The sequence below is a fragment of the Rhinolophus sinicus genome, linkage group LG07 (genome assembly GCF_036562045.2).
Source record: "Rhinolophus sinicus isolate RSC01 linkage group LG07, ASM3656204v1, whole genome shotgun sequence".
Classification (NCBI taxonomy): Eukaryota; Metazoa; Chordata; class Mammalia; order Chiroptera; family Rhinolophidae; genus Rhinolophus; species Rhinolophus sinicus.
Genome location: NC_133757.1, coordinates 20,976,657 through 21,002,154, shown reverse-complemented (window position 1 = coordinate 21,002,154; position 25,498 = coordinate 20,976,657). Strand labels below are relative to the sequence as shown.

The window sequence follows — 25,498 nt, the reverse complement described above, 5'->3', positions numbered from 1 at the left end:
CCGAGACGGAGATCATCCCGTGGGACCTACAGTATTCCCACAAGACTTCCTTTTTAAATATTTTAAGTGCCAATAGTTTGAAAAGTATAACTAACATAAGGGAAAAGAAATTACATGCCCAGCACGAGCCCGATTCTATTCTTCCCCGCAACGTTTGGAGGAAGTCGGTCTCCTCCTCCAGTACGGTCTCCTCCAAACACACTACTTAATGGGAATATGGTCAAGTAGCATGACTTTTAACTTCTTGGATGTTTGGGTCACTTCACTAGCACTGAGGATGAGCAAGTCACTCAAGTTATCAATTCCAAAAGTATGTTAATTACTATCTATGGGCTGCTCATGGTTATTTCAGTTAATACTCTGTTGAAGATGTTAAAAATGATCCGTGTCAATTTCTGATGCAGGAAAACACAATTCAAAATCATTTTTCTACTTTTATGAGTGTTTTTTTTTCTTTCCACTTCATTTAAATGACGTCGCATCCACCTAAAACTATTTTAATGATGATGTGGTGTAACACACACACAAGCAAGGACAGCCCACTGTTAGCGATAATAAACCATGGCGTTGACCTTACCTTATTCTAAGGACTCATGAAACACTTGGTCTTTGATGCCCGATCCTTTGATGCCCAAACAGAGAAGCTAAGTGTTTTTCTCTCTGTTTTCTATTTTAGGAATAAATGCTCTTATACTCTGCTAAGGAATCACAAGTATTTTTACAGCTCCTCTTACCCCAACCTCTGTACACTTTAAATTCTAAAACAATACAACAAAATGACCAAAATGGTAATTTTCAAAATGACCAAGCTGGTAATTTTCACCCCAAAATGATTTTGGGGGGCCCAACTTGGCCAGTTAAAGTGTACACACAGACAAAATTTTCTTTCTTTTTTTCTTGTTCTAAATTCAACTCCAGGAAATTCCTGGGGGAAAAAAAAAAGTGTGAGAAAACCCATCCATTAGCTATTAATCGGTAAACACAGAAGGGTCAAGGAGTTTGACAGGCAGGAAAACCAATCAATGCCCTGAGGTTGTCGCAGAAGTTTTGTCTCTACACCAGCAATGGGTTTGCCTACTAGCTACATTTGGCATACTACATTTTCATAGCTTGGGGGTGAGGGAGCTTGGGCACCAGCTTTGTGATTATGCCACTTGTTTAGTGCCATGTTTGGTTAAATCCTACCGCTGTTAATAACAAATGAGCAAAATCATGGACACACAGATTTCTTTTGGTCAGGCAGCATCTAAGAATATGGTTAGTTCTTAAGTTGGACTGGTTTCATCAAAATAACAAGTTTCTGCCTAAGCTTGAATCAGGACTGTTCGCTTTAATTTTCCCCATGTAAACTCCGCTCATTTTTGTAGGGGTGTTTTGAAAGGGCTGAGAGTAAAGCAGACCCCTTCTGATTCTCTGAGGGGGCCGAGATGCCTGCTTCCGTTTAGTTCTGAGTTAGATCTGTGCCTTAGCTCTAAGAGAGAGCATACAGGGGTGAGAAGGAACAACTCTGCTTTTCAAACGAAATTCTTTAAAATCTCACTTACATTTTATGGACATAACAAATCCAACTATTAAGGCTACTGATTAACTGCTTCTCAAAATAAGTGCTATGCCAGAGGCTTTGCCTACATTTCAAAAAGTGAAGTAGTAATTTGTCAGTTAGCAGTTAATGTGGTCCTGTGAGACACCTAAGCTGGTAATTTTCACCCCAAAATGGTTTTGGGGGGGCCCAACTTGGCCAGTGAAAGTGTGCACACAGACAAAATTTTCTTTCTTTTTTTCTTGTTCTAAATTCGACTCCAGGAAATTCCTGGATTAATTATATCATTTCAGATATTTTGCTTTACTTTAGATTAGGGAAGTAGTAATTTTAGAGTGTAATAAACAACAATGTTCGCCCGGCCCCTTGAGCTTAATCAGAACCTGCCAGCACAGAGGCCTGGGCAGCCCAGGAGCTGCTTCTAAAAAGGCCCCGCTCACCTACACTTTAACTTCACCTCTGAGCTGTTCTCTGCTGTCAAGGGGAGAGAGAAAAATAGAGAGGGGGCAAAGAGAGAGAGGGAGAGGAGAAATTGAGATCGAGAGAGAAGAAATTATAAACTCATCATATTCTAAATAAAACAACTGAACACAAGATATTTTATAACACTGAAAATAATGCAAAAAATAAAAATAAAAATCTGGCCACTAGAGCCCAGTTTAATCTTAACTGGCCCTTTTCTTCTCTTTCCCACTGATCAATCTTTCTTGTTGCTCCTTTAAAAGACCTACCCTAAGCAGAAAGCATAAACCAAAGTAATCATTTATAATCAATTAATCACTTCAACCAGAACACTTGAAACTCAATAACTTCATCTTATTTTCTCCAACATTTAAGTTCTAAATGCCAAACCTCAAATCAAAGTCTCAGGAGAAGGAGGGGAGAAAGGTTAAATTCATTCTGTTACTTACCGAGTTTGAGATTTTGAAGGAATGGGAAACAACTTTGAATAAATCCCCCCTCTCTCTTCCTCTGATGTTTTCTTCTAGAGGTTTGCAGTTCCCACTTTTTTTTTTTTATCCAGACCCAGCCAAGGTGTGTTAAAGCTGAGTGATTTTTCAAAAATGTTCACTTCTCCTTCTCTCCCCCTAGTATCTCTCAGTTCTTTGCTTCCAAACAAGTCCTGACAAAGGTGTGTCTTGGTTTATGGCGTTACTCCACCCTTCCAATTATCTGACACTTGCTGAATTAAAAAAAAAAAAAAATCTGCCTCCAGGAATCAAACTTTATAGAAGGCAGAAAATTTCTCCTACCTCTTTAAGTGCATTAACCATTTATGGGCCCATGGGGAAAGAGGAACAAAAGTTCAATGTAAAGGAAATTCCCTTTTATTACTTCTTACCTTTTATAGCCACAAAACTGACACAACTTGATATTCCCTTTCCTTACTGCCAAGGGAATAGTCAATATTCCAATGTGCACGATTTGTGGGTTAGCTTGGGATGTGAGGGTCAAGGTGTCTGAGCCCTAGAAAAACTGTGGCATTGGCAGAATTTATAGTCAAGACCTGTTTCTCCTATATATGCCTTCGCCCTGTTTACCCCATTCTGACCCCAGCCAGGTCAAGACCACCTGGAGGGAAATAGTGGGTGAACTAAATCAGAAAAAGAAGTTAATGATTGAAAATGTGGAGCAATTTGTGGCATTGGGATTCATTTTTTAAATGAGGAAACCAGATAGACTAACGCAGACTCCACAGAGTGGCATGTTAGTGATGGGATTTTAGGCACGTAGCCACTTAATGGAGAAAGATATTGCTGCGGAGAGTTAAGGATCTTCTTGCCCCTTGAATCAGCAACCACGCAGTCTCCATACACGTGTGGACTCCCAGAGGCCCTGTAAGTCCACGTGCATTTCATGGGACAATTAGACTACCATAGAGGGTCAATTTGCACTAATCTAGACAATTCTCATGACTACCTGGAGAGCATCTGGCTTTCCAGGACCCCTAACGACTAGCTTAAGGCTCTTGGTGTAGGTAATTTGGGAAGTTTGAACTGGTGAGTTTGAATGCACTAAGCAAAGCAAGGGTGGCAGTGGAAGAGAAGCTGGAGAAATAGACAAGAGCTAGATCACTCAAGGCCACATAGAACGTGGTAGGGAGGTGTTTTTTGGTAGCTGGCAAATGTTCTTAGGTTGGCATTAGGCAACAACTCTATATAGGCACTCTGTGAGTGGATTATTAAAGAAGAGAACTGGAATTAATGTTTCCTAAGGTTGATTATGTGCCAAATATTTTATATACATTATCTTATTTAATCCCTACAGCAACTCTAAGAGGGTTGTGCTGCTATTATCTTCATTTCATAGCTGAGAAAAGTGGAATTCAGAGAAGTTGAGTAACCAGGATAAAGATCTTACATCTAATAAGTGGCTCCAGCGAGGGGAGCGGGACTGGAAAAAAGAGTTAAATGGTTGATGATGCCTATATGATAAAGCCTCTGAAAAATCCCAATAGTATGGGATTTGGAAAGCTTCCAGGTTGGGGAATGTGGATGTGTTCCATCCAGATACTAGGAGGGTGACACACCCCAACTCCATGGGGACAGAAGCTCCTGCACCCACGACCTCACCCTGTGTATCCTTTTATCTGTATCCTTTATTATATCCTTTCATAAACTGGTAAATGTAAGTGTTTCCGGGAGTCCTATGAGTCACTCTAGCGAATAATCAAATCTAAGGGGGAGCGGGTGATGGGAACCTCAAATTTGTAGCCAAGTCAGACAGAAGTTGTGGGGAACCTGGGGACCCTGGGAACCTGGGGACTTGTGATTGGCTTCTGAAGTGGGGGGCCAGTCTCAAGCATCCTTGACCTGTGGGATCTGATGTTATCTCCACGCAGATAGTGTCAGAATTGAGTTAAATTGTAGCTAGACAGTGTCACAGAGAATTCTCTTGGTGTCACAGAGAATTGTGGGAAACCCCCCACATATCTGGTGTCAGAAAGAAAGACACAGGAGGAGAACTGGGAGGTGTTCTTCTGTACAGTGCAGAGCCTATATTCCACTGTTTAACCCTCATTTCCCACTGCTTGTGTATTATTAAGATTTAAATATGCCCATAGCTTTGAACTGAAAAGAAATAGGAAATATCAAAACAGATCAGGCTGAGGGCAAGTGACACACTAAATAAGAAGTAAAACCATCTGAACAGTGGAGATATATTCTGTCAACAGCACTATGATATTGGTGTAATTTATTGATGGTTTTAGATAAAACTCTGTATTAGGAGTTGGCAACCACAGACCAATCAATTACTCAATTTATATAACTACTAAAAACCAAACATGCTAACCAACCTTTGAAGTCAGCATGGCTGTTTTTTTCTTCCCTTTGGGTTCCTCTCATAACATTGACATTCTCCAGAGACAAAGGAAAACTCAGACCCAAAATAGATAAACCCCAAGGTAATGCAGCCAGGATCCTCTAAGCTAACTCAATAGCTAGTAAGTCTGCGTGTGCTCCCACATATTTATATGTGCATGTGAGTACGGTTTACAGAGTCCTATACTAGGCCCTCCATGGCAGAAGACAATGAACAGAATCTCAGTGCTTATAGTCTAGTTACTCAAGGTTCATAGTTTATTGTGCTTGGGGAAATCATTTATAATAAAATGGTACACGGAGTGAAAGAAACCTTGTATTCATTCAACATCCTTATGCTAAGTTCCTACCATATCCTGGTACTAAGGGAATTGTTTTTTAAATGTTTCAAATTAACCAGGAAGCAACACAATTCTTGCTAAAATTAAGGAACAAGGAGTCAGATTTAGGAAATAGCAATGACTAAGACACCGGAAAGGTATTTCTTGTTCCCTGCTCCATTTGGAGCTGTTTTAATGAGTCACATTTAATCAATTTTTGATGGACCGGAGAGAAAATTTCCTTACGAGGCAACAAGGAAAATAGTCATTCTCCCAAAATTATCTACTAACTTTTAAATAGGTTGGGGAGAAAGGATGACTGTTCATGTGTATCCCAGATTGGCATCCGGTGACCAGACTCATCACTTGCTGAGCAATGTGATGTGTAAATCCAGTTTTTGGTGAGTAGGGTAAGTGTTTTTGTCAAATGACTATTCACAACCTTATAAATCTTTGTGAACACAGATTTTTCTTGGTTTGGTTTAAAGCAATATATCCTATAGATGGATTTCTACGTATTCTGTGACCCTCCTTCCATAAAACAGCATCACATGACAGTGATATGTTTTTATGATACTTTCATCCAGGGACCTGAAAGCTTTGGGATACATTTGTCTTGCATCCCTAAGAGACAATAAGAAGTGAAGTTCACTGAGAAGGAGGCGAGAGAAAATGTTTTTATATTTCATGAGATAACTCCACTACCATGTTTCTCCGAAAATAAGAGCGGGTCTTATATTAATTTTTGCTCCAAAAGATGTATTAGGTCTCATGTTCAGGGGATGTCATCCTGAAAAATCATGCTAGGGCTTATTTTCTGGTTAGGTGTTATTTTCGGGGAAACACAGTATCTACAATAATTGATTCAGCTCTTTTGTTGGACAGTAAATCCACTGATTTGAAAAAAATGAATTTCTACATATTAAAATAAAATGATACGATAATTATTTGTTGCAGGTTGCTACTACATTTCTAAGACCAGAAGACAATATTTCTGCCTAACTTTCTCTTTGGTTAGCATGTACTCCTGGATAATACATAATTGTCACGACAATTATGACAAGAGCATATGTCACAGTTTATAAAGCATTTGGCTTTTAGAAGGCTGCAGCTGAGAAATAGTACAATTCCTGCCCTTCATACATAGGTTTAAGGTCTCCATCAGATTTTCTTGTCTATAATGGTTCTTGAATTGCTCCCAAACTATGTTCCTTGCTGCCTTTATTATAAAAACAAAGCACCCTGGTTTCCTTTCTTCCATTTCTAATTTCTGATCTTTTCATTCATTTATCCATTCCAAACTCATATATATTTGTTGAGTGAGTAAACAAATACCTATTGAGGGTCTACCATGAGCAAGACAGTAGGTGTATAGATACAATTGAGGATGAGATGTAAAACCTGCCCTCAAGGAATTAACAATGCAAAAAAGAAAGATATAGAGGTGTATTTACCACATGTACAAATAACTACAATATGAGGAAGAATGTAAACCATTAGAGATTTAGGAACAATGGAAATCCACTTCCAGCTGTGGGCATCAGCCAATGCTTCATGAAAGAAGTGTCATTTGAGCTGGACTTTAAAAGATGGGTGGTAGTATGAAGCCCAGGGCAGAGCTAGAATTTCAAGCACAGCATGAAAGGCACAGATACAGGGAAGAGTAAGGCTCAGGTGGAAGATGGTGAACATTGTGAAAAAAGAGTAGATGGGGAGAGGTCAGAGATGTAGAATATGCCAGCCAAGTTGTGGAGAATCTGAAATGCCAGACTGAGGAGTGTCTATGTCATTCCGTGGGTGAGGGGGAGTTATGGGAAGTGAAAAATGAAATGAGAGCTGGGCTAGACAAAGATTAATTTGGCGACAATGTAGAGAATGGACCAGAAAAGAAGAGACGAGGTAGTAAGACTGATCAGACCACTACGGCAATTATTTTGGTGAAAGATAATAAGGACCTGAAGTTTAGCAAGGTGAGGATGAAAAAGGAAAGGAAATGAGGGAGGCAATATCAGTGAGGCTGGGCAGAGACGAGCATGCGGGGATTGCTTTTAGGGTGAGAGAGAGGCCTAGGATGCTGCTGAGATTTTTTCCCAGCCAACCACTAACCACAGCAACTTCCGTCCTCGTCCCTGCCAAGTTACCTTCTTCAAAGGTCTACCTGTTAGAGCTTACATTTCAGTGGAGGATTGAAAAAAATAATAATTCCCTTTGGTTTGGACTCTTCCCTGCCCCTATTTTGCCCTGTGTTCATTACGTAACACATTACGAACGTGAGGTTTAAAAAAATGGTTTATTTTATGTCTTTAAGAATTTAGACATGAACACAATAATATTAGAATATATCATCTGTAGGTGATACATTTATTAGTTTAAAGCCACTGTTTTTTTAAAACATGCCCTACTAAATTATCTGTTACTTGTTTCTAATAATTTAACATTTTATAAATTAGTTTTACCAAAAGATAGCAATGAGCCAAAGAAAAACATGTGACGTGTTAGTCTTAGCAGTTGCTACCCTTTCATAATCAGGGAAAAAATATCATTTGGATTCCATTCATGGAAGAAATGAAAATCCTTCTGTCTGGATGACAAGTCATTTCTAGCCTTATGTTTGGCAGTGTTTACCTGCCCACCCTGGCAGTGTTAAGCCTCTCTAAGAACTGGGGCAAGCCAAGTTGTTTGCCTTTTATTTGTTCAGAAATGACACAAGAAGGATGTCAGAAGCATCAAGAAGATGAAAAGTTCAATACTGCTCATAGAAAAAGATGTGCTCTCAAAAGTGAATTACTTAATATAAATAGACCAGTTGTTTAAAATATGTGTGAAGCTTGATCCCTACTGGGGAGCAAGGAAAAACAATTCAACAAAACAGCAGGAAGCCACATGACACATGGGTTTCTTACTGGATTTTAATGGTCTTTTAGCCTGAAGATCCGAAAAGTCTATGTCAGGTGTTGAGCATTCTCTTGCACTGCAGGCCATGATTCAGAAGACAGGCTTGATTCTCACAAAACATGTCCACACAAGGACTAGCTTCATTAAGATGAAGACCGCACCCTATTATCTGGTGTGTGGTTACCAATAGTTTCCTCTGGGTATATCGCCAGTACACAGACTTATGCTGATAATCAGGTCTTGTTGCCTGACATACTCATTGACTCCACATTCCACTGGTAACACTCATCTAAGAATTCCTGACTTATTGCTATAGCAGTGATTCCCAAATTGTGGTGTGGGGACCCTGGTGTTTTAGCCATTGCCAGACTCACATATAAGTCAGATAACTTAAATTCAGTAAAAGTTGCCCTTTTTAGTGTACCATGTGTTTTGACAAATGCATATAGTCAGATAACCACCACCACTTTCAAGATATAGACCAGTTCCATCACATCCCCAAATTCCCTTGTGCTCCACTGTAGTCCACCCCCAACTCTAGTCCCTGGCAGCTAGTAATCTGCTTTCTATCCCTATAGTTTTGCATTTTTTCAGAATGTCATATAATGGAATCACACAGTAGATAGTATTTTGAGCTTGGCTTTGACTTAACATTTGAGATTCATCCATGTCATTATTTGTATCATCAGTTTGTCTCTATTTATTATTGAGTAATATCCCATTGTTTGGATGCACAATTTTTATACATTCATATGTTAATGGACATTTGGGTTGTGTCCAATTTTTGTCAGTTATGAATAAAGTTGCTACAAACATCATGAACAGATTTTATATGAACATAAGTTTTCATTTCTCGTGGGTAAGCACCTGGGAATGGAATGCTGGCCTAGGCAAGTATATATTGAACCTGGTAAGAAACTGGAAAATTATTTTAAATAATATTTGTATCATTTTGCATTCCCACTAGCGATATATGAGCGTTCTCATTGTCCCGCATCCTCATCAGCTCTTGGTATTGTCCATGTTTGAGTTTAGCCATTCTGTAAGTGGTATTTCACTTTGGTTTTCATTTGCATTTCTCTGGTGACTAATGAAGTGGATCATCTTTTCATGTGTTTGTTTGCCATTCATATATCTTCTTTGGTGGAGTGTCTGCTCAAATCTTTGCTCATTTTTAAATTGTGTTGTCTCTTATTATTGAATTTTGACAATTCTTTATGCATCTGGATACAAGTCCTTTATCAGATAGGTGTTTTTTCCAAATATTTTATCCCAGCCTTTGGGTAGGGAATTTTCTTAACATAGTCTTTGGGAGAGGATGTCCAATTTATCTTTTTTTTTTCTATTATAAATCATTAATGAAACCATGTCTAAAAAATCTTTGCTTAACTCAAGTTCACAAGGATTTTCTCATATATTTTTTTCTAGAAGTTTTATTATTTTCAGCTTTATTTGCATTTATGTCTATGGATCATTTTGAGTTAATTTTTGTGTAAGGTGAGAAGGATGGACTAAGGTCCATTTTTTTACATGAGGATGTCCACTTGTACCAAGACCATTTGTTGAAAAGATCATCCTTTCTCCATTGAATTGCCTTTGCAAATTTGTCAAAAATCAACTACTCATATAATAATGGATCCATTTCTGAACTCTCTATTATGTTCCTTTGGTCTATGAGTCTGCATCTATTGATATGATCATGTGCTTTTTCTTTTTTAGCCTATTGATGTGATGGATTACATTAATTGATTTTCATGTTGAACTAACCTTGCATAGCTGGGATAAATCCCACTTGGCAATGGTGTATAATTCTTTTTGTTGAACATTGTTGAATTAGATTTGCTAGTATTTTTTGAGGGTTTTTACATCTATATTCATAAGAGATATTGGTCTCCTTTTCTGTGTTTGAGATATTGGTATATCCTCTAGATCAGAGATTCTTTCCTCAGCTGGGTCCAATCTACTAATAAGTCATTAATTCTTCATTTTTGTTACAGTGTTTGTTATCTTTAGTATTTCTTTTTGGTTCTTTCTTAGATTTTCTTCTCTCTGCCTACATTGCCCATCTGTTCTTGCATGCTGTCTACTTTACCCACTAGAGCCCATAGCATATTAATCATGGTTGCTTTAAATTTCCAGTCTGATAATACCAATATCTTTGCCATGTCTGGTTCTGATGCTTGCCTGATTTTTAAAATTGTGTTTTTTGCCTTTTGGTATGCCTTGTAATTTTTTCTTGATAGCTGGACATGATTTCCTGGCTAGAAGGAATTGCTGTAATTGGGCCTTTAGTAATGTGGTGGTGAGGTGTGGGCAGAGGGGAAGCCTTCTACAGTCCTATGATTAGGTCTGTCTTTTAGTGAGCCTATACATCTGGATTGTGGACTTCACAAATGTTTCTCCCCCCTTAGGTGGGACAGGATAGCTAGGGTTGGTTAGAGTTGGGTATTTCCCTTCCTACAGATCAGTTAGGCTCATAATAATACTCCAGCAGGTTAGACTCTAGTCAAATAGTTTCCCCTAAGGACAGGCCTTGTTAAGAAGACCAGAATGCTCTCTTGTATTGCAACATGGCTCTTTTTCTCCTCCTCCTTCCAGAAGCAAGACAGGATTTCCCCCAAGGTTTACTGCAGGAATGTGGTCAAGCCCCTGGAGGGTAAGTCTCACAATATTATGGGGACACTTATGACCGGGTCCCCTGGACTTTTTAATTCTCAGAGTTGTGCCCCTGAGCCTCAGCAATTTGTCTGGTATAGTTCAGTTTTACCTGCCCCAGCACTGGTTCTGTGGCATTTTCTGCTGGTGAGTGTGCTCCATTAAGCCTCGATTCCCTGTATTTGCCTCCAATCTTGGGAACATTGGTTTGCCCTGTGTTCTCCCCTCTCTTAGGGATCCAAGAAAAGTTGTTGATTTTTCAGTCTATTTGTGTTTTTACTTGTTAGGATGGAGTGGAAGCCAGAAGTCTCTGTTGTTTTTATGTTCTCAATTTCATTGATTTCTGCTCTTACCTTTATTATTTCCTCCCTTCTGCAGCCTTCTAACTTTGTTTATTGTTCCTTAAGATGGAAGCTTAGGTATTAATAATTGACTTGAGATCTTGCTTCTCTTCTCATATAACATTTACTGCTATAAATTTCTTTCTAAGCATTGCTTTAGCTGCATCCTACAGGTTTTGATATGCTGTGTTTTTATTTTCATTTGATTTAAAATATCTTCTAATTTCCCTTGCAACTTCCTTTTTTGACATATGCTTATGCTATTTAATTTTAAAATATTTGGGGAATTTTCCAAATATCTTCTTTTATTAATTTCTAGTTTAATTATGTTGTGGTCAGAGAACATACCTTGTATGGTTTCAATTCCTTTACATTTGTTGAAGTTTGTTTTATATCCTAGAAAAGTCCTTCATGATTATTTCATACACCTTTGAAAGAAGACTTTTGAAATGGGTGGAAAATTTTACCTGAATTCTTCTTACCTCCTTGTAAGATGAGTGGGGTCTTTCTCCTGTGTTCTGCTACAGGTATCCAGTACTCATATTCTGTGTCCTAAAAGGCCTATTTTTCATTAATTTTACGCTGCTTGATTGTTCTGCAACCTCAGTTCTCTGATGGATTCAAGGGTATTTATGATTTTGTACTTCATCTGGATTTTTATTGTTCCTAGTGTGGGAGCAATGCTCATGTCGGCTTTCTACATCCCAGGCCTATGTGGAAATCCTAAAATCAAAAAAATAAAATAAAAAATAAAAAAGCAATAGGGTGGGATTATTAGGACACCAAGAGAGTTAGACAATCAAAGGTTATTCTGTTGTTCCTTTATTCTCTTCCCAATACAGTACTTAGTAAAATCATTCAAATTTGTCCTCATATGTATTTCAACCCTCTGCTAGTGATATTTCTTCTCTTTTGACCTATCTATTTGGGAATACCCACTTCATGATTGGCACTGGGTGCAGTGGTTTTTGCCTGCCATCAGGTGTTTCAAAAAACAGAAGTATTTTGACTTCTTTTATTAGCACTCTTGTGGCAGAAATGATTGGCAGTAATAATATCCAATCATAATCTCTGTGATCTCATTTGAGACTGGTTCAGCGGGAAGATCTCTGTTTTTATTCAGTAGCAACATTAAATAGTAAGAAATCATTACTTGGTTTTATTTGTTGCAATATTTGTGATTTGTCCTCTAAGAAAGATGCACATACAAGTTAGAGTCATTTACTTCAAAACTACTAATTTTATTTCTTCCCCCACAGAAAAATACAAATCATTAATAGACTTTGGTCTTATAGAGAGGAACTGAACAAGGATTTCCAGAAGTGGGTAGTACATGTCCAGTTATTACCACAGTTCTGTGCATATCACTCTGTGTGGACTGAGAATGTATTATTTGTTCTAGAAGTCATGGTGGTTGCCTCCCTATTCTTCCCTCAATCTGTTCATCTTAATCCATTGCCCTTGTTAGTGATGGATTTAGGAAGAAATTGTGACCCATTTCTGGCCAATGGTACATGAAGAAAGCCTGTCCAGGGACTTTTGGGAAAGGTTAATTGCCTCTAAGGAAACAATGAAGAGCAGCTTTTTCTTTTTCAATGCATTGTTATGTCTGGATGTGGTGTGTACCTGCTAAATTACTACAGTCACTAGGGCAAAATCACCTCAGTGAAGAGATGAGAACTGAAAACATCCTTGCCTCTCAATGACAACATTGAGCTCCTGAATAAACAGTCACGAGCCACTCTACCTCTGGATTCCTTATATGTGAGATTACAAACTTATCTTTTAAGCCAATTTGAGGTGATGTTTTCAGTTATTGGAGTTGAAAGCATCCTCACCGATACATAATAATCAGTAATAGTATTCTCCAAATATATGTAGGTATTGTTGTGAATCATAAAATACAAGTTCATTTTAAATGTTACTAGACTCACAGGAGCCCCCTGGCATTGCCTAATTTTTTCAGTCCAAAAGTACATGTATCATTAGGTGGAACTCTAAAAAATATTTTGACCATAAGAAGAAGTATTCATATTTACACAGGTTGAGAGTGATTCACTCAAATATAAGGACTATAGTTTCCTCAATGAGAAGATCACATAGTATATGTACCATGAAGAGATTACATATCCTCAGAAGTTGCTAGAATCTTTAAGACTAATTTTAGTAAAAATGGGCATAGTTCTAATATTAGTATCATAAAATCTTGAAACTCAAAGAGGTCTTTAGAGATCACCTAATGAGGATGAAAATGAGAAAACTGAGACCCAAATAAACTACATAAGTTGTCGAAGGTAATGGCAGAGTCAAAACTAAGACATAGGTTTTTTGTTTGCTTGATGATTTTTGCTATGGCACTTGGGAAAAATGTTTAAGATACTTTCTAGTCTCTTAACTAAAATACTGAGGAGCTTGAAAAATTACCAAAAATTTGCAGACCAAATTTATACCACTAAAATCCTGTGTAAGTTTTAGCAATTTTCAATGAAACATGATAGTGATGATGGACTTAAATAGAATAAGCTTGCTCTTGATGATTTCTACCAGCCACTCATTTCTCTTGGAAATAAGAAGTAGGCCCAGCCATCCTACATTCTTACAGTGTACTCAAAAAGCCAGGATAGTTATTGTGGCATAAAATTAAATATGTTTTATATGGTAATTTTTTTGGCCATGTATCTTATATTTATTAGATTGTACTTATTTCATCTATATTAAATAAAATAACCATAGCAGGAAGTATACCTGAAATGAGATACTAAAATTTAAACGAAAATGTTATGATTTCTGATTATCTCAAGTTATCCACCTCTTTGGTCTGTAGCTAGAGGGCTTTAATTAAATTTTTAAATGGCCAAAAACAATAGATTCAATATTTCCAAAACTAACAAGAAGCAGCTTCAACTTCAATATAGATACTTCATAATAATCCTGTGTATCTTGCAAGGGTATCATAAATAAAATTCAAGAAGTGATTAATTAATAACATATTACCATAATTTAAATAACATTTTAATAGATAATTCTGGAAAGAAGTCAACAATCTAAATTGAAAACCTGGAAAAACAAACCCAGACATCACTGAGGAGAAATATCCACGTTGATGGCAGCCATATTGATTTACTATATGTAGAATCCCACACCAATGTTCAAGCCTGCCTGTTTCTTAGTGATAACTTGTGGGTAGAGAGCAATGTTCTTGGCACAGGAAAAGCACAAAAGGGGACTGATTTTTCCTTTAAAGGGATAAAAATGACTTTTCCTTTAAAGGGATAAAAATGACCTTTGGGTTTCTTTCCATTTTTGGCTTGTCTGGGTTAACTCAGGCATCTGAGAAAAGACTGGAGAGTTAAGTTGTTTATGTAAACCTCAACTTATTTAATCAGTGTATGAAGATATTTTAGGTTAGGAGTGACAGACACAAATGGGTGACTGATGAAAGAAAGACTGGAGTTTTCTCTGTGGGTCAAACAAATGGGGTTGTGGGTAGTGTAGGGTCGGAGGGACTTTCCATTAGTTCTAAGATCTGATAAGTTGATAATTAAAGGGGATTTCATCACAAAAGCTGGGAAAGGTTTCTGAAATAGAAAGTTAAATGTGTCAGATCTCACACAACAGAAAAGCTCCACAGCAATGATTTACTTGTGCTCCCAGGAAGTTCTTGCGATCCATCAGACTGCCAGCTATATTAAAGTCTGTGCACTCATCCAGGAACACTCTCAGGCTTGGTCTAGGGCCCAGGAAATGCAAGAGATGAAATGTAGGAGATTGCTGGCTATTTTGCAAAATCAGCATAGTGTTTAGAATGACAATAAAGTTAAAAAGTTCAGGCTTCTTCTAACAACTTGGGAAGCTGCCCACCAGGTAGCCCTGGATTTTCCCTTCCTACAGAGAGATGGAGACTTTTCTGGTACTGAGAGATCAGTATCCAGTCAAAGAAAGAACACAAATCAGAAAAGCTAACATCCCATGGGCGAGACTGGCTGGAACGATTGGTATCAATAGAGCTTCAAAGGCCAACCCCAAATTTAATGCCTGTGGGGATCACACCAGCTGATCTGCTTGCTGAAACTGAGGGGCTGATTTCACTCTATTCCCCTATCTGGGGTACATCTGATCACTTGTCTTTTGCATCTCCTCAGCACCTGCCCATTCTTTTATCTTTGTACCTACAACACTGGAATGTACTAGTTTGTTTTCTTAAAGTCCTTGGAAAAATGGGCTGAGTTTTATCTTTTCACCATATTCCCAACACCAAACACAGTGCCTATGTATAACAGGCATTCAATAAAACTTCCTCTCTCCCAAGCTTTCGACTAGTATTCCCAACACTACTGTCTGCCTCCATGGATGTCCTGCTGGCACACTTCAAACTCAACATGTTACAAACCAGACTTGTTACTCTCCCCCTCTTTCCCCTCCCCTGGGCCATGCCTCTAGTGTTGCATTTGTCTGTGTGTCTAATGGGACCTTGTCTGTGGGACCTATTCTGTATCAGGCTCATTGTAAGTACTGAGAAAATATTCATTCAAAGTAGAATGATAATAAAAGTGAGGAAAAAGAGAACAGAAAATAAGTATGAGGAAAAAATAGTAATATAAAGAAGGGAATCATAGAGGCAAAAAAGAAAAAGAGGACAGTAGTGGATAGGAGAGTGAGAAATATATTTTAGGTAGCTTTTCCCCAAATCAGGGGTATAAAATGTATCTAGAGCCCTTGAAATAAAAGCTAGAACACTTTCCCATCTTACTCCATGTCCCTCCGGTGTTTTCTTAGTTTTCAGTTTGTGTTAGACTCTCAATGTTTAATGGATGTGATGAGAGAGGGGACTGAAGGGCATGTCTCCATCTTTTCAGCCATTACCGCTACTGCACACACAGGTATCAGCAGGTGGGCTATTTTCCACTATGGAGCATGTTTCTATATAACATTTGGCAAAAATTAAAAGGGTGATTAGACTCCTCTTTCCTAAACCACACAGTTCTTGAGATGAGGCTCTGAAATGAAGATCTGAGGTTGAGGTTCATTTGTTCTTCCCATGGGGAATGATTCCCTATTTTGCCTGAAGGAGATAAAGGGACAAGATCTTGCTTGCTCTTCTGGTCCCGTAATAAGTCTTGCAACTTATTGTGTGTTTTCTTTTAGGGTTCTGTTGCCAGCTTATTTTAAGTCAGATGTTCTAATCTCTTTGAGTGGTGACATGTCATAACTGTAACCTCAAGACATTTTCAGGTAAAGGCAAGATGCAGGCACACCTTGATTTTATTTGTGGGAGGTACATTATAGCCCACAGGGAAATGTGTAAGGAATATTTCATCATTTTAAGGGACTTGATAAAATCATGCTGGTATCTCATAGTTTGAAGGGTGCTTAGATCTATGAAAATAGCATTTTCCAGATAAACTTTTTTTTCAACACGTGTTTCAAAAAGAGGCTTAAAGGACTCTTGTGATTTTCTTTTTCTTAACCAGTGAAAGCACCTGTTATTCCTAAGGCAGTTATCCTCACATGCTGAGTATCAGTCTATGCGCCCCAGATTCCTGGAATGCTTGGGAGAGGCTTTTCTATTAGAATGGAGAATTTTACTGATATATAAATGGACAAGAGTTTGTGAACTAACTACTTCAGTCAGCACATGAGGCAGGGTGTGAAAACCAACAACAGGAGGTCCCTTCCTGCTGAAACCTCTGGCCTAGAGACTTGAAGCATATATTTTTTTGCAATCTTTTAAACAAAACAGTATAAGTACTCATAGAAATAAATTATTTATGTGGTACACACTCTAGTAAGAGTCTTCTGTAGGTTTGTAATATAAATGAATATTGGAAACATAACTCATCTGGTTGCCCTCAAGCATGGTGCTCACAAGAAAAGTAGACAACAGTATAGATTAGGACTCAGCACAACTGCCAAACAATTCAAGGGTTTGTCCTAAAATTTTTGAGTTCACAGGCAAGAAAATTTTTCATGCAAGAAGAAAAACACATTAATTCTTAATAAAGCAAATGACATACACCACACAGCAAATAAAATGAGCACACAGCTCACTTTTTGGTAAGTCCTGATATTCCACAAATCACTGACCCCATGGATGAATTCTGCATTCCACTACCAGTGTTTATGTTTGTGTAGCACTATTTACCTAAACACATCTCAGGACCTTGCACTTCAGAAAGCAGCTAATGGCGTTTGTCAGAGGACAGACTTGGCCTCAGAAAGGGAAAGCCTGTTGGTATCTCAGAGACCTTTCCAGCCACACCTGAACCCATAGATCATGGTGTATCATTGGGTAAGAATGTTTTTAGAAAAAAAGAGGAAGTCTATATATTTGCTATTTTTAAAGAAGATTTATGATATGGTGGATGGAAATCTCTAAATAATAACAAAAATGGGTGACAGAGGAAGAAAATATAATTCAAGCTACTTTGAAACCTCCCAAGATCTTCATGCAAAGGAACATGATATAGGAGAAAACCTGAATTAATGAATCAGGTAACACCCCATTTTGTTGTAACTCAACAGCTACTGGCACTATTTCATTGAATAGGTAATTATTATGATGATTGTAGGTACACAAAAAGATTTAAAGTGTTTAACAATAGTTTCATTTCCTTAGAGTTCTAAATAATTACCCCAATATTATTGTTTTAATATTTTTCATGAAGAAAAAGTTCATTAAGCCTAGGGTTATTAGATGTCAACCTAATCCTTCCCACTGTTTGAATTTAGTAAAACTAGTATTGTAATGAGATTGTATTAGTGGTCATTTTGATATTATCTGACTTAACATGTTGGTAAACCCATCCTGCCTCATGACAACTTTGAGCTGCCTTTGACATTATTAGTTCTGTTTTTGGATTGTGTTTATGACATGTTTTTTTTTTTTTGGTTGTTTCTGAACACATTTGCGTATATCTGCTTTCTCTTCTTCCAATATACAATCAACACTCCCAGTATGTTCTTTTCAATGACTAAAAAATGGACTTATCTTTAATCCAGTGCTCATAATTACATACCCAACAAAGTTCACAAAATACAGTCATTCGGTTTTCCCTGTTAGTTCTGAGTACTTACTGGAAGCCACCACACTACCTGCTTCTTCTTTGTGAACTAAGGCAGGTGAGAACAGTTATCTTCCTATCCTGTCATGATGTTAGTCATTTCTGAGATGCTACCCTGAGGAATGCAGAGGGAGAAGCAGAGAAGAAATCTGGTGTCCAGATCTCTCCAGATTGAGTATGGTCGCTATTCACATATTAAGGTATACTAAGCCTTTTGAGATGACTGTGCCAGGAGTAAGAACTTACATATCCTGTCCTGAGTCTGGTGTTGATTCACAGTGTGACTCAGCCATCTTCAGTGTCGGGGCCGAAGACAGAAAGGCCCATGGCAAGTCCTCCCTGAAACATTATAATAAAATCTTTTATCAGAATGTTGACACATCTAACCACCAAAGATAAGAGGAAGGTAGGCTCACCCTGAAATTTTAGGGCTGGGAAGCAACTTCTTTTGCCCAAAAAATTGTCCCCAAATCCTTAACTTGATGTGATTTAACTTCAACAGTTGGCTAATGGCATAAAAAGAAATTTACATTCTCTCAGCTAAATAGCTTTGGTTGTAAAGAAGACAAAATCTATCAGCAATGGGGAAGAATAATAATTATGGAAACTGTAGGAAGCTAAGAAACCAAATACCAACTTAAACTAAAAATAAATTTAAAAATCCATTCAATTGTGATGGTGGATACATATCATTATATATTTGTCAAAACCCATATAATGACCATTACAAAGAATGAACCCTAATGTAAACTATGCACTTTACTTAATAATAACATATTAATATTGGCTCACCAATTGTAACAAATGTACCACATCAATGATGCAAAATGCTAAGAATAAAGGAAACTGTGGTTTGTGGGGAGAGGAAGTGAGGGGGTATATGAGAACTCTTTGTACTCTGTGCTCAATTTTTCTGGAAACCTAAAAGTGCCCTAAAAGATAAAGTCTATTAACAAAATGATTTTTTAAAATTCAGCAATGTAACTAACATGTAGAAATGCTTGTTACGGCCTCATAACTTCTGAATTCAAAAATGGAGTAAACCTTGAGACATGTAGAGAAAGTTCTTGATTCATGGGCTGCTTGTCTTTAGTTTTTATTGCTTTAAAAAATACACATACGGAAAGATACACAAATCATCAATTGTGCAGCTTAATGAATAATCAAAAAGTGAACATGCCTACATAACCAACATCTGGGGCAAGAAGAAGAACATCACCAGCACCTCAGAAACCCACTCCTCAGGAACTTTTAGTACCATAAGTAAATTTTGTCTGTTTTTGAAATTAATAAAATACAATCATAAAGTATGTAATCTTGTGTGTCTGGCTTCTTTTGCTCAATATAATGTTTATGAGATTCATCCATATTGTTATATGTAATTCATTTTTATTTCTGTACAGTTTTCCATTTTATGAATATATTACATGTTATTTATATGTTGTCTATTGATGGCATTTGAATTGTTTCAGACTTTGACTGTTACGGAAAATGCTGCTCTAAACATTCTGTACATGTCTTTTGTTGAACAAGTGCACAAAATCCCTGCTGGATCTTTACCTAGGAGTGCACTTTCTGGATAACAGGTATGTACATGTTAAACTTTAGTAACAAATGCCAGATATACCACAGGAGTTACACCAATTCACACTCCCACTAGCAGTGTGTAAGAATTTCAGTTGCTCTATATCCACACTGACACTTGGTATGGTCAGACTTTTTCATTTTTACCAATTTGGAGGATCTGTAGTAGTTATCACATTGTGGCTTTAATTTGAATTTGCCTGATTTCTAATGAGGCATATATTACTGGCCATTTGGATATACACTTTTGTGAAGTATTTGTTCAAGTTTCATGACCATTTCAAGATTAGGATTGTTTGTCTTTTTCTTATTCATTTCCTTTGTCAGTTATTTATATATTGCAAATACCTTTGCCAATCTGTGGCACCCACTTCCCAAGGTCATGAAGACATTATCTCCTGTAAGTCTCCTAAATTGTCAGTTTTTTAACCTTTCACATTTGGATCTATATCTTCTTGGAACTGATTTTCGTGTGATGGTGTGAGTTAGGGGTCAAGTTTCATTTTTTTCCCACATAGCTATCCAATTGATCTAGTACCATTTATTAAAAAGATAATTCTTTCCACCATTTCTCTGTAGTGACATCTTTATTATAAATCAAGTCTCTGCCTCTGCATGGGTATGTTTTTGGACTCTGTTCCACTGGTATTCATCTGTCCTTTTTCCAATTCCACACTGCCTAGCTATCAAGGTAACCAGTAGAGAGCTAGTTGTTCCTCTTTGTTCTTTTTTCAGTGCAACTTGGCTGTTCTTGGGCCTTTACATTTCCAGTTAAACTTCAGAATCAGACACACACACACACACATACACACACACACACACACACACACACACCCCTGCCAAAAATTTTTTTTTAATTGAAATTGAATGAAATCCACGTATCAATTTTAGGGCATCAACACCTTTAAAACGTAATCTTCCAATTCATGAGCCCTGTCTATGCCACCATTTATTTAGAGCTATAATTTCTTGGAATAATGCTTTATAGTTGCATATATTTTATAGTTTATATGCTTTATAAACATGCAGCTTTTATTTTAATGTTTATATTTTATGTGCTTTTATGTTTTATAAACACATTGTTTATATGTTCCATAATTTTATAGTTTATACATTTCATAGTTTTCTGCATAGAAGTTTATGTCTCATATATAGTTGATGTTTTTGATGCTATTGGAAATAATGCCTTTTAAAATTTCATTTTCTATTGGAAGTTTAATAGATTTTTCTTTTACTATATCGACCTTACGTGTAGTTATCTTGCTATATTGACATATTATTTTGAGTAATTTATTTGTAGATTCTTTTGGATTTTCTGTATATTCAATCATATCATCTGCAAATAGAGTTTTATTTTTTCATTTCCAATCCTGATACATTCTTTTTTTTTTGCGTTATTACACTTTGTAGTAAGAATTACATCATCATTCAACGATAATTAGAATATTATTAACAACGATAATTAGAAGTGATAATAGCAAGCATCCATGTTATTCTCAGTTTTAAAGGAAGTTTTTAACATTTCACCACTGTCTTTATAAGAGTTTAAAAAATTAAATTCTCTATTAGGTAAGAAGTTCATTTTAATTACTAATTTGATTTTTGGCATAAATTGATATTGAACTTTATCAAATGCTTTCATCAACTATCAATTTAGATGGTCATATGATGTGTTTTTTTTTTTCTGTTAATAGGATAAATTAAGTTGATTATCAAATTCTAAACCAGCCTGTACTCATGTAATGAACCCAGTTTGGTCATTCTTTTTATACATTTTACATTTTGATTTGTTTGTTTGTTTAGGAGTAAAAAACATTAGGATTCTAATTCCTTAAGTTCCAAATTGATAGTATGTAGAAAAAGAGTTTATAGACTCAAGGATTTGTTTGTGGTATATTTAGCAATATCAGGGCTCACATAGCTACAATAAGAAAGAGTTTTCTAGGAAATTTTCCCAGGAAGGTTCTGAATTCTTTTTTTTTTTTTTTAAACTAAAGCTAACCATGAAACTTTCCTTAGAAATCCAACTGTGATCTGGGTACAGAAGCCTTAGAAAAAGAGACTGCTACTCCTAATTTTTGTTAGCATGTTATATTCACTTCACAGCAATAAAGCAAACACTTGAGATAAGCAATTAACAAAAATACAAATAATTAAATTTATGATTATGATAGGTCTTTGAATGTGAAGTATTACTTGCAAAAATCAAACTTGACTCAAACAGAAGTGTTCATCCAGGCCCTCAACAGTATGGGACTACCTGGAAAAGAATAGACTTGGGTCCCAAAATTCATGCCATGTTCTTTGAGCCATTTTATTTGTGTCTGGGTAATGAGATTTCCAGATTATTTTCTTCCAGGCTTCTGAATAAACATAGGAGACTTACTAGGATAACCAAGGAAGAAGCAACGGTGAGCCACACTATGAGATGAAGGCTGCCCAAGGCTAGATAGGCTTCCGGCAGCCGTCACAAATCAGTCATGCCAGTCAACACCTAGAAATGTGCTAGACTCACCAACTTGTCAAGAACAAGCAATAGACAAGTTACTCTGAACCTCAGAGGATTTCTGAGATGATTCAAGATTTAATCATTTGTGTTTCCCAAAGTTTGAGCAATTGCCTTGTTTAATCCTTAGCTATGAATAGCACAGTTCTCTCTTCTTGAGGATGACAGGTGTGAGCATGGGCTAAAGCAGGACATATTTCCTCTACACTTCCCATTTCTTCTTACTCCCACTCTTTGGGATATCTTCATATACACGAACTCTAGGAGGTACAGATGTACTCATTTATTCAGAGTATATACCATAAATAACAGAAGTGTGCACCAACCAAGACTTCGTTGTTGTTGTTTTTTAGTTCTGTATTTATAAGGTCGTGCTCCTCTAATGTAAAAGTGGATTAAGAGATGAACTGTTGGGCACTCTGGATAATTCAGTAATGTCTTCAGGATGCCATGAAAACCAGGACTCTAAAGCTTGGTTCAGACAATGGAATGCTGGCAACAAGCATGGGGATGACATGGTGCTTTTAGTGGAACAACATGAAATAAAGCCATATTTAATTTTATCATATGAAATAAGAGCAATAATAATGCAAGAAAAGTGACCAAACTACATGTTTATAAGTTTTTACCAAAAAAACCCAAAACTTTTAATAGCAAATTTTTGTTGAATATTGAATAAACATTTAAAATAAATCAGTTTACTGTCTCCTCTTAATATTCATTTGCGACCTATTCATTCTACCTGTCACCCATTAGCAGATACTAAACTTTTAAGAAGAGTATATAGGAAAAAAATTATAATTGAAAGCATTCTATTTCTTATTTTATTTTTTTTCTACAAATTTAGAAAGATCGCCCTACTTTTAATTTTACCTATGAAACATCTTAGACCAGCTTCAGAATACCATTGTTCTATTGGAACAAAATTTAGCGAAATGAAAGAGATGAGAAAATTTCTCTCATCAAGCAGCTTTCTTATACTGCCCCGCCACGTGCAGCCATCCTCAGCTTTAAAGGAATCACCACCAGCACCACCTTCACTACCATTACACTTAGTGTGACTATCTCCCATGTTCCATATTAAGCACTTTATCAGCATCATCACATTTAATGGAGTAGATATTATTGCCCCAATTTATGTATGAGGAAACACTTTTATGATAGCTTATAAGGGCAGAGTATAGATCTAAATCCAGGTATGTCTGACTCTACTGTCCATTTTCTTAACTGCTACCCTATACATCCTTCTTTATGACCCAATATACAACAGCAAGAGTAGAAAATAACAACCCATTGTATTTTGTAAGCACATCAATAAGCCCTTTAATCAGGTGCTTAAAAACTTTTCAATCATAAACCTATCACTATATTACCCAAGGAGTATCTGGCTCCTGTAATCAGGTTTAAATACTTGTAGAATATATTGTAGAATTAGTTGTATATAAAAAAGATGTTGGCTGAAAACCAAGAAGGAAGAATCTATCAGGATTGTTGTGAAGATTATAAAAATATAGCTCAAATACCACTCCCCCACCCCCATAAAACTTTCCTTGACTCAACTTTCTCTGAACTCCCTTAGCACTTTCCCTTACCCTTAGCACATTATCTCCCAGTTGAACACGCAAAATCTGCTAAGCCTTTTGTGCAGGTGCTGGGCATACAGAGATCAAAGACAGTTCCTGCTTTTAAATAACTTCTGATAAAATAGGTATTACAAGTATGATACCTACAAGATGCTGTGAAAGAGGAAAAGCATCTAACAATATCTAGAAGATCTGTAGGAGAGGAATAAAAGAAGAATGTGGGCTACTGGGAAGAAAAGTGAGAGGGAGTGGGGATTTTGGTCCTTTATCCTAGTCTTGAGGTAGGAATAGGAATTAGGCAGATGGAGAGGTCTGTATGTGTTTGTGTGTGTGCACGAGTGTGCACATGCACATGTGTTTTCTAGGCAAAAGAACCAAGCAGGATGATACGGAGAAGAACCTGGCCTGTCACGGGAACTACAAGTACATAATTTAATAAGGATTGTGTGCAGGGTGTGTGCTGGGAAATAGCACAAGATGAAGCTGGTAAGGTATGTATGAGCGATTTGGTGAGGAATTTGGATTTTATCCTGACAAGGATCGGGTGTCACTGAAAGATCTTGAGATCTTTAGATCATCCTCGCAGCCGGCTAGAGAACAAACAGCGTGGGAAATGAGATGCACAGGGAAAGTGGTGCGCAAGCCTAGAAGGCAGGAGCTGTCAGGAGGCTCTCGCAAGCATCCAAGCCAGCCCAGAGCTTGGGCAGCAGCAGTGATGTTGAAAAGGAGTGAGACAAGACACATTTCCGTAAATAAGATGAATAATGGGGCAAAATAAAACAGTAATCTTAGCTTTTCAGATAAATAAAACCTATTTACCTTTTTATGTTATCCCTGAAAAGATTCACATTTCTCACCTTTTCCAGAAGTTGTACTACTGGTATATAGCACGGTTAGCAGAATTAATAGAATTAGTAGTCTTTGTACGCAGCCCATCATATATTTACTTGTGGCTGCACCATCTGACTTGTTTTCCTGAAGCTGAAGTTATGGGTTGATTCCATGAACCTGACTTACTTTCACTCCTCCCTGGCTACACAGACTACAAATTATGCTGCCTCTCACAAGGGATTGGGTAAGGGGCAGAAAAGATAAACCTGTTAAAAACCATCCCATTGTGAACAAAGCAACTCAAAAGGCAGCGCTTCCAAGAGGGTTGGTGGCATCATCCAGAAAACAAGCCCATCTTTAGTGTACATTTCTATGATTCCTTGGTTCAATGACAGAAGCACCAATAAAAGCACCAATAAGAAATAACAAGACAGGCAACTGAAAGTTTTAGATTAGATTTGAGAAACAGTTTTCCCCTCAGAGAAGCTGTGCAGTATTTGTATCAGTTATGCCAAAGAACATTGTTCTCTGGAGGTTTGGGGGGGGTGGGTGGTAAAATATACATAAAATTGGCCATTTTAACCATTTTAAGCATAGTTAAAATAGCATTAAGTACATTCACACTGTTGTACAACCATCACCACACCACCATCCAACTCCAGAACTTTTTTGTCACCCCAAACTGAAACTCTGTACCCATTGAACAAAAACTCTGTATTTCCCTCACCCCCCAGTACCTAGTCACCACTATTCTACCTTCTGTTTCTATGAATTTAACTACTCTACATATCTCACATAAGTGGATTCAGACAATATTTGTCCTTTTCTGTCTGGCTTACCATAATGTTGTCAAGGTTCA

General features: G+C 37.1%; 1 protein-coding gene across 3 annotated transcripts in view; it reads right to left on the bottom strand.

Moving 5' to 3' along the window:
- Positions 1 to 25,498, bottom strand: part of COL17A1 (collagen type XVII alpha 1 chain) — an 81,762-nt gene that overhangs the window by 46,454 nt on the left and 9,810 nt on the right. The window contains exons 3-4 of one of the 3 annotated variants that reach the window (XM_019725069.2): positions 18,382 to 18,474; positions 11,557 to 11,797 (exon numbers count right to left, since the gene is read on the bottom strand). The gene's annotated coding sequence lies outside the window, so the exon portion shown is untranslated. Of the gene's footprint in view, positions 1 to 2,451; positions 2,795 to 11,556; positions 11,798 to 18,381; positions 18,475 to 25,498 lie in introns of those variants that run through there. The other 2 variants (XM_074339092.1, XM_019725070.2) reach the window with 2 other exon arrangements.